Source organism: Aquarana catesbeiana, linkage group LG10, assembly GCF_042186555.1.
Source record: "Aquarana catesbeiana isolate 2022-GZ linkage group LG10, ASM4218655v1, whole genome shotgun sequence".
Taxonomy (NCBI): Eukaryota; Metazoa; Chordata; class Amphibia; order Anura; family Ranidae; genus Aquarana; species Aquarana catesbeiana.
In genome coordinates, this window is record NC_133333.1 from 94,682,571 (window position 1) to 94,695,136 (window position 12,566).

Consider the following 12,566-nt stretch of genomic DNA (forward strand, 5'->3'; position numbering starts at 1 on the left):
ATGGTTCGACAGAAACTGGCCAACATTTGGCAGGTGTGTACAGCAGCCTGTCCAACAGAAGCTGGTCTAAGGACCAGATTTTTTCGAATGGGCAAACTGAAAAACCAGCATCTGATCAGTGCTTGCAGCCAATAGCTGCGAGCACAGATCACTGTGTTCTGGCAGGGCGGGGGGTCAGGGGGTCAGTCTCCCTTGTCAAAACACAATAGCCAGCTGAATGAATGAAAAAAAAATGTTGAATGAAAAAAAAAAAACGTATAGTGTATACCAGGCATAAGGGACCCATAAGTGTGCTAAAAATGTATTCATAGTGAGTCAATTTCAGTTTTGCAAGTCTTTAGGCATTTCTTTCTAGAATTTAATCAGCAAGGGCAGCCTATGTATTCCCCTCAATAAAGGTTTACATTTTTAGAACTATTAAAAAATGGATTATACATAACACATATGCACACTTCCTGTACCTGTACAGCATTATTTAAACCTAATCTGCCATCATTATATTGGAAATTTGCGAAAGAGCATATCATTGCATTAAAACCTGTAGGCAGTTATAGTTGGCCTTCTCACCTGTAGTTGGCACAGTGCCCACATTGCTTGGGAAGAAAAGTGTCATGGGCAGTGCCTTGAGAGAGGAAGGTAGTTTGACTGGACACTAAACTCTTGAGAGACTTTGGGAGCCATCTTAGGTGAAAAAGCCTTTTAAATAAGCAACCGCATCATTTTGGCATGCTTCTGGTGAGTGAGTGTTAGGGAGAGGAACCCACTTGTAAGGGACAGTGCTTGGTACAGGTTCAGGTTCCAGATGAGGAGGGATAGCTAAGGGAAGGCATCTTATCTTCACTTCATAAACTCCAGTGCACAGTGTGAAGGTGTGGAGTAAGTGCAAACAGCCAAAACATTCTCTGCCTATTCAAGAAGGGACACTACCCCTGATAATTATATTATTTTGTATTTCTTTTATTTGCAAATAATTGCTGTCTCCTTCTCACCAAGCTTCTTGCTGATGGAATTGTAGCCCATTCCAGCCTAGTGCAGGTCTAATCTTGTCCCTGACATCCTTTGACAGCTCTTTGGTCTTGCCCATGTTAGTGAGGTTTGAATGGGAAGAGATTCTGTGGACAGGTGTCTTTTATACACATAATGAATTGTCGTTAGGGGCACCTTCTTAAATTGACAGGACTCATCTGTGTACCACATGAGCCAGAATTATTGTTGGTTGGTAGGAGATCAAATACTTATTTTACTCACTAAACTGCAACTCAATTTATAACATTTGTATCATGTGTTTTTTCTGGATTTTTGGTTGATATTCTGTCTCTGTCATTTAAAATACAACTATGATATCAATTAGAACAAAATATTACAGCACACACATACAAAAATGACACTTACCTCCTGTAAGGCTATTTAACCCTATTTAACACCTGAGCATTTTCAAAAAATATGGGGATTTAGTCACACCATATGGCTCTCCAAACACAGGAGGAATCAAAAAAGTGACTTGACCATTCATTGTCTAGGTCATAGCTACTTTCATTGCACAAAAAGGTCAGTGAGAAGCAATATATGACACATATACTGAAACCATTACTAGCATAATTTCTTACACTACACACTTAATGCATACGCAAAATTTAGATACTACCTCAAAAAGATCAAATGAAAACTATTGCATGGATGCAAAAACTTTGTTTTGAAAAAAAAACAAGTGTATGTCCTTGCAATCTGAGGTAAATACAAAAGAAAGCAGGGCACACTGAGTTAAATTTAGACTCCACTTTCAGATAAAAGCCAGTATACATGGTGCGTTTTTTGATTTACAACCTGTAATCAGATGAAATATTCCCTTTCATGATAATACGCATCATTGATCATTTTAATTCCGACAGGGTCACAATCATAATAGAAAGATCCCTGGAAAGAGGTCAAGCGAAGCAACATTTGGTGGAACATAGGTACATGATTGAAGACCAGAATAACTTCATATGCTACAAGTTAATTATAAAAAAGTTATTACTTATTTATGAAGAATTTAAAATGCCAAGCAGCACACGGTCATTGTCTCCATTCTGGATGTTTTGAACAATTTGAAAAACTGCCTCATATTCTATTAAAATAAAGCAGAGGAAAAAAAATTTGCTTTAATTTCAGGAAAAAAGTAGCAAGCTAGAAATTTGCCTTTAATATTAAAGTGTAGAAAGGGGGCTGTGTGGGTGGCTGTACACTGCTGAGCTGCTTCTCCTCCTATTAAATGGTCTGCTGCTCCTGCCACCAACATGACCCCTGTACCTCTCCTGGTACCAGATCACTTCTTGCTGCTTGTTAGTGATGTCACTCCCTCCCTCCCTCCCTCCAGCTTGACAAAAGAGAATGCCTGAGGAGATTTCTCAGCAAATGAATGGGCAGCACAAGGTGGAGGCATCTCCCTTACCACCAGGAGCAAAGATGCCAAAGTTTTTGCCTGCACTCCTGGTAAAGAGGATGCAAGAAAGCATAAATAATTAACCCCAGAACACCCTGATTATGTCCAGCCAGACTCAGTACATACCCTGCAGGTGCAGATGGAGCAGTGGTTCCTAAACTTATTAAGATCAAAGTTCAGTATATTCTTCCCAAAATTTTCCATAGAACAACAATTGCAAAAAAGTTTATACCCATAAAACCACAATATTGTGGTATTAGCCAGTAGAGCCTTGACAAACTGCAAAAAAGTAATGTACAATGCTGCAACAGTTGTGTTAAATTAGGTCCCAATATTACATTATACAGTACATACCTCCCTACTCTAGGATGTAAGAAAGAGAGACACATGAATACAAGGATAAAATACAGAGCAAGCAGTGTGCCAAGGTAAGAAAAAAAACAGACATAGTTTGCTAAACATGCTAACTGCATTAATGCATTAATTAATTAATTTATTCATTAATGCATGGAGAACTATCCTGTTCAAGATATGGGACTGGTACTATAATGGCTATGCCCTAACAACTGATTTCCCTCTTAGAATGTAAGAAGTCTGCAAAAACCAGTTCAATGAAAATCATTATTTTGTGCTTTGACAGCACCACGGCCTAGAGCTTAGCACTTGCAGCACGAGGGTCCTTGGCTTGCATTACTGCCAACACATCACCTGCATGGAGTTTGCATGTTGTCCCTGTGCTTGTGTTGGTTTCCTCTGATAGTTTCCACCTAAGAGGAATTAAAAGTAAGAAAGAGGAAACACAGATGCTAGTCACACAGGACCCAATGTGTGGGTGACAATTGTGGTATTTTGGCATACAGAAGTAGAGCATGTTAACAGAACGGTGCAGTCAAGGAGTCTCTTCAGAATCAAGGGCATGGAAATAAGGTGCAGCAACAAGGGCTAAGTCCAGGGGTAACATTCCAGGGCCCACTGAGAGACAAACAGCAATGGGACACAAGTAATAAGTCCAGTGTCCAAGAACAGCAATATGGGCTCAGCTAGGACAAGCAGCAGGATCACAAGGTAGCAATTTGACACAGCAAGGAATACACAATAGGACCACAGGGCAGAACAACCAGGGGCATAGCACAAGGGTTAAAAAAACTCACACTGTGGGCATCTGATAGCCCCAAGCAGCTTGCTGGGTTGGTTTGGCAATAGAAGATCCAGGCAGGATGATCCACAGAGTGAGGGGCTTGCAGAGGTCTTCTGAAGGGAGAATATTGGGTCCTGGATAGGAATAAGTTCAAGGTTTTGGTCCAAACACAAGCTTGGACTGAACTTTTGCTGTCCATGCATTTGTCCCAACTCCAGACTGTTTGCTCAATTGATGGGAGTCAAACGTCATATTGTAGTGGTATTTTTACTGCTATTATATACGACCTCTTCCTTCCTTTCAATTGTTGCTAAGGAAGCAACAGATGCCAGCTCCTGCTACATTCTTAGCAACCAGTGATGTCATCTGCCATGTAAACAAAGGGGCAATAATAACATTGATATCACTAACTAAATATGAATACATGGTTAAATTTGGTCAATGACATTGACCATATATTGCCATAGTCATATTTAGTGAATGACTTCATCTGGGAGTGCCACCTCTTTACTTAAATTTAGCAATGGGGCCTGGGAGATAAAATTTGGCATAAGTGACGGGAATGAATTGTTTCAGAAGTTGTTTCTTTTTCTTTCAGATCTGCATTGCTAGATGATTGGATTTGCATTGTGGAACTTTTTTTTAATATTTTTTAATAAAGGGCTTATTAAAAAGTTTGGCATCATTATTTACTGTTTACAGTTTTTTTTTTGTTTTGTGTTTTTTTTTTTTAATGATTGGGGATATATGTAACCAGAAAAATTACAATATATGGACTTTTTTTTATGGCACTCCAGTTGTATAAGTCTGTATAAGCTGTTAAAAATTGCGATGTTATTATACATTCTGCTAAAAGTCATAGAGTAAAAATATCAGAGATCAACATTACAGTGTATTGATGGGGGAATCATTTTTTTTTGTTCAACCTCTTGGTTGAACGAAAAAAAATTCATTATCTATGGCCTGCCTAATACTGAAGACAGAAAAAGACCAAGTGATCCACTGAGTCTGCTTTTATCTCTTTTTTCCCCCTTTTTCCTCAAGAATGTACAAATCGAGTACATTCAGTATCTCCTGTTTAGTGATGTGTTGCAAGTTTTTTTGGCATTACCATGGTGGTATATTCCTGGAATTCACAAAGTTTGAAAATAGTGAACTTTTGGTAAAGAACTTTGCAGGTTCACCAGCAGAAATAAGGGCCAACCTACTGTATATTGCAGTATGCAGCCTTTTCCTGGTCAGTTGAGTCACAAATGCCAATAAATTAAAGAAATGGATAACCCAACCACCTTGCTATAAAAGGGTTAGTTTATAGCAGCATATTGCTAGTGCTTGTTGAAGCTGTTAAGGAGAACTGACAATTCTAAGTAGGTAAAAACAGAAATGATGCTGCACTTATATACCTTATTTTTCAGCGTATAACATGCACTTTTTTCCCCTTAAAATCAGGGAAAAATCGTGGGTGCGTGTTATACGCCGATCCCTCGCCGATTGTGAGCCTTTTGGCGGCTCACGGCGGCCTTTGGCCCACTTTCGGCCATTCTCGGCGGCTCTCGGCCACTTTCGGTCATTCTCGGCGGCTCTCGGCCGCTTTCGGCCATTCTCGGCGGCTCTCGGCCATTCTCTGCGGCTCTCGGCCGCTTTCGGCCATTTTCGGCGACTTTCGGCCGCTTTCAGCCATTCTCGACGACTCTCACAGTCCCGCGTGAGCCAGCGAAAGCCGAAAGCGGCCGAGAGCCACCGAGAATGGCCGAAAGCGGCCGAGAGCCGCCGAGAATGGCCGAAAGCTGACAGGGGAGGCCGAGAGCCACCGAGGATGGCCGGGAGCGCCCGGGAACGGCAGCGCCATTTTCTAAAAGCCAAATGACACAGGGCAAGGCAGATGGACACTGACAAGACTGCAATGAGGAACACAGCTGCAATCAGGGACAAGGTACAGATGGACACTGACATGACTGCAATGGGGGACAAGGCTGCAATGGGGGACAAGGCTGCATGAGGGACAATGCTACAGATGGACACTGACAAGGCTGCAATGGGGGACAAGGCTGCAATGGGTGACAAGGCTACGGATGGACACTGATGAGGTTGCAGATGGACACTGATAAGGCTGCATTGATGGGCATTTAAATGTAAGTTTTTTTCTTAAACTTCCCTCCTAAAAGTTTTTTTTCCTTAAAAATCCCTCCTAAACTTGGGGTGCGTGTTATACGCCGGCGCGTGTTATACGCCGATAAATACGATATTTTGGAAACAAGGAAAATCTAAAATAGCTACTTCAAAAGTGAGAACCTAAAATATTAATAACTCAGTAATAAATCATACATACTCAGAACTCATGATAAAAAACTTCATAATGCAAAATATACACCAAAATACATGGTAAAGTGTTCATCACAGAACATATACTGTAATTAAAACTTATTCGTGATAAAAGAGTAAGCCTAAAAAAAACAAAAAAAAACACATATATTTAAGTCCACTTGTGAAATCTTGAAAAAAAGTGAAAATGTATCCCCTGAAGACATCCATTGTACAGACAAAATATGAGTAGGGAGAGGCCAGTGGCTTATGATGTTACACACCTGCTGATGTTGTGTCTTTTTACCTATGAGATGCTTTTATATTTGTTAGTATATTTGCTTTTAATAAATTATGTTGTTTTAAGCAATAGTACTTTATCTATGGTCCTTTGCTCTTCCCTCCATTGATCCCTATTATGAGGAGTGATCCTTGGATAACCAGTGAAGGACCCTGGAGACTCTGAAGTTGCGGTATTCCATTTGGTGGCCCTTGGTTGGATGGTTTCCGTGCTGTTGATCTTATATAATTCCGTAAGGGAACTGGCACACGTGATTTCAAAGTTGTTTGGGACTATTGTACATGGATTTTTACTTATTTTCAAGATTTCACAAGTGGACTTGAATATATGTTTTTTTTTTAAAGCTTACTGTTTTAAAATGCGCACATTTCAATTATATGTTTTGTGATGGACACTTTACCACATACTGTATTTTAATGTACACTGTATATTGTGCATAAAGTCCTCTATAATGAGTTATAATTATATACGATTTAATACAGAGTTTTTGATATTTTGGTTTTGCGCACTTTTGAGGTAGTTAATTCTACTACTTAATTCTATGAGGCAAAGTTTAAACTTCTTCCAGGCCTTTGCAACCATTTGTTTAGCAGCTGTGGTAATCTGCAGGAGTAGGTCGAACTGTGCCAAGCTATTGTAGGATCTTATGTCGCGTACACACAAGCGGACTTTCCGGCATACTTGGTCCGGCGGACCAGAGTCCACCGCACAATCCGATCATGTGTAGGCTCCCGCGGACTTTTTTTCCCAAAAGTCTGCCGGACCTAGATTTGAAGCATGTTTCAAATCTTTCCATCGTAAGTCCGCCGGACTTTCCTGATGGAAAGCCCGTTCGTCTGTATGCTGGTCCAACAGACCAGATACGACGCAAGGGCAGGGTATTGCATCTCGCGCTCGCTGCAATAGGAAAAACAAAGGCATAGGCATACCAGGCCCTTAGGTCTGGTATGGATTTTAAGGGGAACCCCCTACGTCAAAAAAAGGCATGGGGTCCCCCCTAAAATCCATACCAGACCCCGATCCGAGCACGCCGTCCGGCCGGTCAGGAAAGGGGGTGGGGATGAGTGAGCACCCCCCCTCCTGAACCGTACCAGGCCGCATGCCCTCAACATGGGGGGGTGGGTGCTTTGGGGAGGGGGCGCCCTGCAGGGCCCCCCCACCACAAAGCACCTTGTCCCCATGTTGATGAGGACAAGGGCCTCTTCCTGAAAACCCTGGCCGTTGGTTATCGGGGTCTGCGGGTGGGGGGCTTATCGGAATCCAGGAGCCCCTATAATAAGAGGGCCCCCAGATCCTGGCCCCCCACCCTATGTGAATGAGTATGGGGTACATGTTACCCCTACCCATTCACCTAGGGAAAAAGTGTCAATAATAAAACACACTACACAGGTTTTTAAAGTAATTTATTAGACAGCTCCGGGGGGTCTTCTTCCAGCTTCGGGGGTCCCTCCGGCTCCTCTTCTCCTGGTGTCCGGTTGGTTCTTCTCCGCTCTCTCTGTCCTCTTCTCCCGGTGTTCCAGTTCTTCTGCCGGCTCCTCCGCTATCTTCATGCCGCTCTTTTGTTATCGGGGGCCCGGAGATTTCTGGCTTCTGGCATTTTAGGAGGGCCTGGTGACCGGGTGATGTTGACCACGCCCCCCTAAAACGTCACAGTCCCAGCATGCCCAGGGACTGTGACGGCATAAGGGGCAGGGTCTCCACCTATATAAGTCACATCGGAGCGCTCAGAGAGTGTTCCAGCCGGAGAGACCATCGTGTCAACATCGGAAGAAGAGAAGAAGCCAAGAAGCACAGAAGCCAGAAGTCCGGGCCCCCGCTAACAAAAGAGAGGCATGAAGTTAGCGGAGGAGCCAGCAGAAGAGCTGGAACACTAGGAGAAGAGGCCAGAGAGAGAGGAGAAGAACCAACCGGACGCTGGGAGAAGAGGAAACGGAGGGACCCCCGAAGCAGGAAGAAGACCCCCCTGGAGCTGTCTAATAAATTACTTTAAAAACCTGTGTAGTGTGTTTTATTATTGAAACTTTCTCCCCAGGTAAATGGGTAGGGATACCATGTACCCCATACTCATTCACATAGGGTGGGGGGCTGGGATCAACCAACAGCCAGGGATGTCAGGAAGAGGCCCTTGTCCTCATCAACATGGGGACAAGGTGCTTTGTGGTGGGGGGCCCTGCAGGGTGCCCCGCAGGGCGCCCCTCCCCCAAAACACCCACCATGTTGAGGGCATGCGGTTCAGGAAGGGGGGCCACTCGCTCGTCCCCACCCCCTTTCCTGACCGGCCGGGCTTCGTGCTCGCATCGGGGTCTGGTATGGATTTTAGGGGGACCCCATGCCGTTTTTTTGGCATAGGGGGTTCCCCTTAAAATCCATACCAGACCTAAGGGCCTGGTATGCCCCGCGACGGGGCTCACAAGGTGTCAATCTCGCTGATAAAAGCGGCGAGATTCACTTCCTTTTCTAGTCCCATCGTACCCGAGTCACGTTCAAAATGAATGGACTTGTCCATGTGTGGGCAAGTCCGTTCATTCTGAAAGTCCGCCGTAACTCCATCGAAAGTCCGTTGGAAAGACGGGCGGACCTAGCCTGCAGGAAAGGATGGGGACAAGCACATAGAAAGGCAGGCTTCAACACACTGGGTGTATGGGACTTGCTCAAGTTGTTGCTCCTTGGGCAGTAAGGAACTATATAGGGAAGTACTTATCCAATGTTCATTTTCAGGTGTCCAGACAAAACAAAACACTTTGCATCAACATAAAACAAAATACAAATTCCTGCCTACTTAAGCAAGTGTCAGAGTCCCCAAAGTAGGCTTTTGCTTTGTCTCAACAAGTTCCACCCTTATTGGTAAAACTTCCAAGTGCTTCTAACATGGCAAACAGCAAAGCTACCTCTGTAAGTTCATCATACACTGAATTTTTAAACTCAAAGTTTAGTCTCTTCCTGTGAGAGCTTGCCAGTCGTTTAACAAGTCAGACAACCTGGTAGGTAGACCAAGGAGGCCAGACTGAGATCCCATTCAGACCCTCTTCTGCAGCCCAGGCCCTAGGCACAAAAGAGATATTTTATGATCAGCCTCCTAATGGGACCTATAATCCTCATCAGACATTCATGGGACCCACAACCTGTCTGATCTGCACTCTAAGTAAAAAAAACACACATCCACCACCTTGTGTGCCATTTTAGCCCAGACAGATTTATTTATATATACATATTTCTTGATCATACATCACGGGACACAGAGTATTCATTACATAGTGGGTTAGATAGGCACCATCGGTGATTGGACACTGGTTAACCCCAATTAAGGAGAATTCCTCCCCTATATAACCCCTCCCATACGGGGAGGACCTCAGTTTTTTCACCCGTGTCTAAGGTGGTTGGTCACGTAAAACATGTGCTGTGAAGAAAGCTCCATTTTGGTCCCTGCGGGGGCTTAAAGGGCTATGCTGACCGGATCCATATCTCGGGCTGATATTTTGACTCCCAAGATGGTATGGTACCCTGGCCTCATCATCTGAAGAAGCGAGGTTTTGCCTGTAAGTCTCTCTTAGGAGGACTGGGCTCTGAGAAAACCAGGCTTGGTGTACTATTAAAACAGTGGCACGAACGTTTCTGGCAGAGTCTTTTACAGGTCCAGGTAAAGAGGTTTCTCTGAGTAGGAACCCAAAAAACCCTGAAGGTTGGCACAACGCTACCCGCCGTGATGGGTGAAGGCTGGAAACTGTCTGTTCTCGGCAGTTCCTGCGGCGGGGACAGGTACTGTAAGAGAAGTTTATCCTATGTATATATTTATATTACAAGTGGATTTTCTTAAATGAGTTAATTTCTTACCTGATTTCCACCACTAGAGGGAGTAAAGAGCAAACGTACGTGCTTTTCAGACACACTCAGTGATTAGCTGGTGTGCAATCATTCCCTTCCTCCACTGCAGGTGTGCAGATGCCAGGTGGCTAATTTAAAAGCCCAGAGCATTCAGAGCTCTGTAAACAGATGAACACAGAGTCTGGGCAGTAAGCATCTTAAAGTGGTCGGATCCAGGCTAACCTAAGACACCTACTCGGCATCAGGTTTGTGCAGTATTAAGCATATATGTATATTGTGGGACTTTTAGCACAACAGTGATTGCATATGTACTAGTACATCTGCTTTGTAGCTTGGGACTATGTCTCCTCGTAAGAGGGTCTCGGGGAGAGGTAACAAAGGCACAAGAAAGTCACCGCCTGTGTCTAGGGGTCCTAAAGATGCCTGCAGATTACCATCCCCCCGCAAGACTGGAGCCAGCCTCACAGGATGAGTCAGTGCCCCTGTCAGGTTTTGCAGCCTCTCCTAAATGTTACAGCCCCAGCGTATGTCACATTCCCTTAGGGCTACATTGGAGGGTTTTGAGGGAAGAATTATGAATTTTATTTCAGCTTCCTTAAAAGATAGCAGAAAAAGGGGTAGATCCCCTCCCTCTGCTGCACTTTCTCTTTTAGATGATTCTTCTGACAATGAGGAGAGATCCCTATCCAGAGATAGGGATCAAGAGCAGTCTGAGGATTCAGAGGAAGAGGAGAGAGCTTCTTTCTCTCAGGCACTCAAGAAGCAGGTCCAGTATTATACTGAACTAGTGCATTCCACATTTAAAATGCCCTCTGCTGAGGCCGCTACATCCTCTGTTTCTTCCCTGGGGATCAGAAGGATCCCACAGACTGCGTTTTCCTTTCCAATTCATCCTTTAATGGATAAATTGTTGAATGAGGACTGGGGACATCCCCATAAACTGTTTACTCCTCCTAAAAGGTTTTCTATGCTTTATCCTCTGGAGGAAAGCTTCACCAAGAAGTGGGAGGTCCCATCTGTGGATGCGGCTGTCTCTTGTGTGAATAAAAACCTGACTTGTCCCTTGGACAATGCTCAGGTGTTTAAAGATCCAACTGATAAAAAGCTGGAAACTTTATTAAAAGCCTCCTTCTCCATGGCTGGCGCTGTAGTCCAACCTACAGTCGCAACTGTGGGTTTGTGTCAATTCTTCAAGGAACAGGTTAAGCAGATGCTTGGCCTCCTTCCCAGTGAGGAAATGGAGAACTATGCAGACCTTCCACAGGTGCTGTGTTTTATGATTGATGCCATTCTGGATTCTGCCCAGCAAGCATCTCATTTGTCTCTCCTGTTGGTACACATGCGCAGGTCCCTTTGGCTTAAAAGTTGGGCAGCAGAGCTTTCATGCAAAAGATATTTAACTGGCTTCCCATTCAAAGGGGAACACCTATTTGGGGATGACCTAGACAATTTTATCCAAAAAAATTACAGGTGGTAAATCTACACTCGTACCAGTTAAGAGGAGTAAACGTCCAGCATTCAAACGGTCTCTTTCCCCTTCCCCTGGAACATCAGGCTCTAAGTAGTGGTGACAGCCTTCCCAATCTACTTTCAGAGGAAAGGCCCAGGGTCACACCCAAGGGCAGTAAAAGGCCTGGGGGATGAAAGCCTGTCAAGCAGAGCCCCAAAACATCCCTGTGAAGGGGCCCCCCCACTCGGCCGAGTGGGGGGAAGGCTCCTACAGTTTTCAGAAGAGGTTCAAGACAAGTGGGTGGTCTCTTCAGTATCTCTAGGTTACAAAATAGGGTTCCTAGAGCTTTCACCAGCTCATTTCCTAAAGGACAAGAGTTCCCCAGGATCCAGTAAAGCGAGAACCGCTACTACTGGCCTTAGATCGCTTACTATCCCAGGGCCTACGGCCACATCACCTTGAAAGTGCCTGATCTCGTCTGATCTCAGAGGCTAAGCAGGGTTGGGCCTGGTTATTACCTGGATGGGAGACCGCCTGGGAATACCAGGTGCCGTAGGCTAGAGTGATAGTAGAAATGAACCCAAAAGATCAGGGTTCTACTCGTATCTCTTCACCGTTCCAAAGCCAAAATGGAGATGTCAGACCCATCCTAGATCTAAAGGATCTGAATCCGTTTCTACACATTCGACCCTTCCGAATGCAGTCAATTTGTTCGGTGGTCTCCACCCTGCAGGGGGGAGAATTTATGGCATCAATAGATATCAAGGATGCATATCTTCACGTGCCGATTATTAGATATCTAAGGTTTGCGGTAGACCAGTGCCATTTCCAGTTTGGGGCCCTTCCTTTCGGTCTTGCTACAGCTCCTTGAATTTTTATTCTAGACCCTCTCTAACAGCTCAGGGCATAACTGTGGTAGCTTATCTAGACGATTTGCTACCCATAGAGCAATTGGCACACCTGAACCACGCTGTCTTCAAGACAGTAAGACATTTGGAAAGACTAGGCTGGATAATCAACCTAGAAAAGTCTTCTTTGCAACCTTCAACAAGGTTGGAGTATCTAGGCATGATCATAGACACCGCTCAAGGCAGGGTGTTTCTACCAGAGCCAAAGGTCAAGGCCGTAAGAG

The 12,566-nt window shown here is 44.4% G+C and overlaps 1 non-coding gene across 1 annotated transcript; it reads left to right on the top strand.

The window, feature by feature from the left end:
• The first annotated feature begins 11,874 nt into the window (after positions 1-11,874).
• LOC141111496 (5S ribosomal RNA) lies at positions 11,875-11,993 on the top strand. Its single transcript, XR_012236428.1, has one exon. It is a non-coding gene; the product is annotated as a 5S ribosomal RNA (ribosomal RNA).
• Positions 11,994-12,566: the final 573 nt, after the last annotated feature.